Source organism: Gossypium arboreum, chromosome 3 (genome assembly GCF_025698485.1).
Source record: "Gossypium arboreum isolate Shixiya-1 chromosome 3, ASM2569848v2, whole genome shotgun sequence".
In the NCBI taxonomy this organism is placed as follows: domain Eukaryota; kingdom Viridiplantae; phylum Streptophyta; class Magnoliopsida; order Malvales; family Malvaceae; genus Gossypium; species Gossypium arboreum.
This window is the reverse complement of record NC_069072.1, coordinates 81,743,436-81,748,076: the sequence shown is the minus strand read 5'-3', so window position 1 is coordinate 81,748,076 and position 4,641 is coordinate 81,743,436. Positions and strand designations below refer to the sequence as shown.

Genomic DNA, 4,641 nt, shown 5'->3' with positions numbered 1-4,641 from the left:
AAACGCCATTAAAAATAGACTTTAGCGGCGCTTTTCTTACAAACGCCACTAAAGAACAACATAATTTTAAAATTTAAACTTTTAAACTATATATTTTAAGGATAAATAAAATATTAATTAAATTAAATTTTCTATTAAAATTTAAACTTCAAAACTAAATATAAAATTAATGAATTTAAATTAAGGAAACAAGATCATTGATCAAGTTAAAAAAAAAAAGACAATGAAGAAATTAAGGGTCAAACATTAGCTCCAATAAATGTTCAAAATATAAGACAGCTATATTCAAATAGAAACTAAATAACAACTAAAGCATCCAATGGAACATAATTTCACTCTTCATCACTAAATGTTTCCTCATAAACATGGCTTCATCCAAAACAAAACCTCATACCATTACAATTTGCCTTTTAAGCAGAAGCTGCTGCAACCTTCTTTCTTAGTGCTGCTTCAGTACCTATACATCACCCCCAATAAAAAATAAGAACATTTTGAAAGAAAAAAAAACCAAAATTTCTTACAATAACAGAAATACGCAATGGAACTAAAATCAGAAAGCAATGAGCCTAAGGACATTAGCATTTTCCTACCTCCCCTGAAACCTGTCTTGAACCTGCGAGGAACGTGGCGAAGATACCTCTATACACCGGTGATGGAGATGTTAGCCTCATCTAATTGAAACCAACAGCTAGAAACACAAATAATCACACAAGTTAAAAAACCCAAAATAAGTACTTAAACACTTCAATTTGCAGCACTTTAACATCTCAATTAACAACATTTATACACCTCAATTACAGCGATAAAACATCTCAATGTCCAGCAACTAAACACTTCAATTTACAGCATTTAAACACTTCAATTTACAACATTCAAACACTTCAATTTGCAGCACTTTAACACTTCAATTTACAGCATTTAAACACTTCAATTTACAACATTCAAACACTTCAATTTGCAGCACTTTAATACTTCAATTTACAGCATTAAAACACTTCAATTTGCAGCACTTTAACATTTCAATTAACAACATTTAAACACTTCAATTTACAGCATTCAAACACTTCAATTTGCAGCACTTTAACACTTCAATTTACAGCATTAAAACACTTCAATTTGCAGCACTTTAACATTTCAATTAACAACATTTAAACACTTCAATTTACAGCATTCAAACACTTCAATTTGCAGCACTTTAACACTTCAATTTAGAGCATTAAAACATTTCAATTTGCAGCACTTTAACATTTCAATTAACAACATTTATACACCTCAATTACAGCGATAAAACATCTCAATTTCCAGCAATTAAACACTTCAATTTGTAGTACTTAAACAGTTCAATTTGCAACATTTACTACTAATATATAATTTTAAGATTCATTAACCAAGAAAAGGAAGGAAAAATATTCTTACTGCCATGGAATATCGCCTGCAATCAGCCATTCTCCTTCTTTGTCCTGGTAGGTGAGAATATAATCATCTTCATCACATTTCTTGTCTGTTCATGACATAAAAAAGAAAAAAGAAAGCTGAATATTGAGATTTTTGGTATTCTTTTATCTTTTGAGGAATTTATGTATATAATCGATGACTTTACCTTTGGCAAACATGGTGATCAAGGAGTGATTTAAAATATAAATCATGAAAATATTTTACACTAAGGAAAATAATGTTTTAGTATATATATTGTTGGAGTGATTTAAACCTGTTTCCTTCTAAAAGATATAAAATTAATTCAATAATTAAGTGGAAAAGGGCTCTTTAGCTCGAGGAATGTCAAGCTTCTGAAACATGAAATGAGGAACGCCCTTAAACACTGAAATACAAGTTGACAACTAAGCACATGTTGTAGCAGGATTCATCAATCAAATGTGCTAGCAGTCTTCTAGCATAGGCTCGAATAGAAACATTCAAGAACTTTACATGAAAATTCAACAATGGAATTAGATTAATAAAAGACTCCTATGCAACAACAGTATCAATTGTTCCCATGCAACAGATCTTCATGCTCACATACCTCTGCAACCTTCTCTGTTTCCTCTATCAATGCAGTCCAAGCATTAAAATCCAATGAATTGGCTCTCAAAATACTCCATAAACGTTCTTCTTCAGCAGACATGGTTGGTGCCAGATGTCAAAAATAAAAATAAAGAAACAATTAAGTTTCACATTTTCTAAAACTTAAACACTATAATAACAATAATAAAAGGGGAAGGTAAAATGTTGAATAAGATGCTTTTAATAAAAACTAAGTGTAGACTGCAGATGTCCCCAGAACAATCATCCACATCACGTTGATCAGGAACAAAGCTTAATGGCAAAGTGTCAAGAGAAAAAGGCTGCTTCTGTGCTAACGGAGTTTCAAGTCATTATGGCATACAATAGGCTTGTTAACTTGATATACAAATAGCAGAAAAATGAATCAAAATATTAAAATCATTACTAAGCTGACTTATTAGTAAATGCCCGAGAAAAACATACCAGAACCATCCACAAACTCTGGTGCAGCAGAAGCTCCACCTAATTATCAAAAGCATTTCCATTCTCAACTGTGGTTGCATTTCCTGCTACATTAACAACATTTCCACTTAGAGGATAATTACAACCAGCAGCTTTTGATGCATCTACTGCAGTATTTCCAACTGCAACAGCAGTCTCATCTGTTGATCCACCAGCTGGCTTACAGTCATACATTGCACTGCTTTGACCTTCTTGACCAGTAGAATTTGGGTGACCATCAGGAGCAGTAGGATATCCAGTAGCCTGGGAGGAGTAAGCGCCAGAACCAGCTGAATTATAAGCTGCTGAAGTATAATCCATCATTGCTGATGAGTCAGCAACTATTGCTTCACTATCTCCCATTCGAGGTCAAGAATTTAAACCTGGAGTATGCACACTCAAACTAACAACCAAAAGAAGTATTTCAAGTCATTGTTTTACAGGGAAACAATACCAACCAAAAATAAACAAAAACTTTTCTCCATAAAAGAATTAACTAAACGCCTGTTTTTCACTTCTAACTTGCTAAGTTTTACTTACTTGGACATACAAACAAATATACAGGGAAAAAACGTAATTTTTTTTTAAAGAATGGTGGTGAATAACTGAATGGCCAAATTAAATAATTTAGAAGTGGAACTAATAAGCAGGAAAAATAAAGTTGTTTATCGCAGAGAAAACTTCAATACAAAGTAAAAGAGTGCAATGTAAAAACTGCTAAACAATGGACCTTAGAGTGTTATAATGGGATGTTAAAGTACAAGAAATAGCACAGCATCTCCTGCATCAAGAATAATTTAAAGTACGTAAGCTACCTCTTGTCTTCTGCAGCAATACTTAGCAACTCTTTCATGTTTATAGAAACTAGCTTTTGTACTCCTTCGGAGTGTAAGACATCTTTTTTGAGGAATTGGATTTTTTTTACTATTTCATGAAATTATTTATTACTAATTATATTAATAATAATTAGAATAATAATAATAACTGCCTAACAAAAACCTCTCTGCTTTTCTTCCTTGCGGTGCTGCTGTACCTGTTTCGTCGACCAGAGGGCAATCAAATCAACCTGCTAAAAAAACATCAAAAGGCTAAAAAAAAAAATCTAAAAACCAATGAAAAAATACATTACTTTTTTGTCTGGCAAGTCTTTGCTAGATGATTTGAACACTTTCTTCACCATCGAGAACCATCCACTCCCTTTCTTTCCCATCGCCGGTCAAAAAATAGAAGTTTCTAAAACATATACAAAAAATGGCAGATCGTAAAACACCGAATTTTTTAAACTAATGAAACATATTACACTCGTTAAAATGTTAGAAAGAACGATACATAGAGACAAAGCAACAAACACTTATATGCCATTTTACAAATTCATGTCAAATGAAAATATAGAATTCATGGCAGCTACTCTCAAGGCGCCATTTTGAAGAAGATCAGCAAGTTCATCAAACAACAAGGTTGTCCTCCATCCCCAACCCTTGGGAGCTTTTGGTAGAAGAGTGCCCTCTGTTTGAAGCTTCCGAACACCATTACTTCTCGCTTTGATGGACAAATTAGTTGGAAAAACGAAGGTATGAAAACAGAAGGCCATCATAGCCTATGAATAAGGGAACAGATTGCAAATGCTTCGATTTGAACTTAGACTTACAAGATTTCGGCGAAAATCAGAAGGATGGAGATTTAGAGAAGGAAATTTAGAGATGGAGTTTTAGAGAAGCAGGAAATGCAGTGAGAGAGATGCTGAGGATTACGGATCAGTATGGCGACATGGAAATGGTGGAAGGATTTCGATTTGGGGGAAAAATTAGATGTGTTTTGGGGATACCGATTTTAGGGGGAAATTTTAAGGGGAAATTAAAGGGGTTTCAATGGGTAAAATTTGGGGAAAAGTTTGATAAGGGATTTCGGGGTTGTGGTGCAGGAGAAATAAAATAGGTTTTTAGTAGAGCAAAACAGTGTAGTTTTGTTTTAAGTAAAATAATTTTTTGTGGCGTTTTTATGAAAAACGCCGCTATTGCTTATCTTTTGCAGCGTTTTTATCAAAAACGTTACTAAAGTTCGATTTTTTACTTCGATTTTTACTAAAATGCCACTGTAGTTTACTTTTTTGTGGTGTTTCACCCAAAAACGCCACTATTA

General features: G+C 33.1%; 1 long non-coding RNA gene across 16 annotated transcripts; it reads right to left on the bottom strand.

Annotated features, from left to right (window-relative positions):
- Nucleotides 1-232: 232 nt before the first annotated feature.
- Nucleotides 233-4,440, bottom strand: LOC108483622 (uncharacterized). 16 transcript variants are annotated; one of them, XR_008280139.1, is made up of 8 exons: nucleotides 3,632-4,440; nucleotides 3,502-3,535; nucleotides 3,233-3,283; nucleotides 2,485-2,905; nucleotides 2,021-2,106; nucleotides 1,417-1,501; nucleotides 591-688; nucleotides 233-457 (listed from the first exon to the last, which is right to left on the bottom strand). It is a non-coding gene; the product is annotated as an uncharacterized LOC108483622 (long non-coding RNA). The 16 variants fall into 16 exon arrangements; XR_008280137.1 differs by having other exon boundaries at nucleotides 3,502-4,440; XR_008280146.1 differs by having other exon boundaries at nucleotides 2,021-2,109; nucleotides 2,485-3,283; nucleotides 3,502-3,568.
- Between the last annotated feature and the right edge of the window lie 201 nt (nucleotides 4,441-4,641).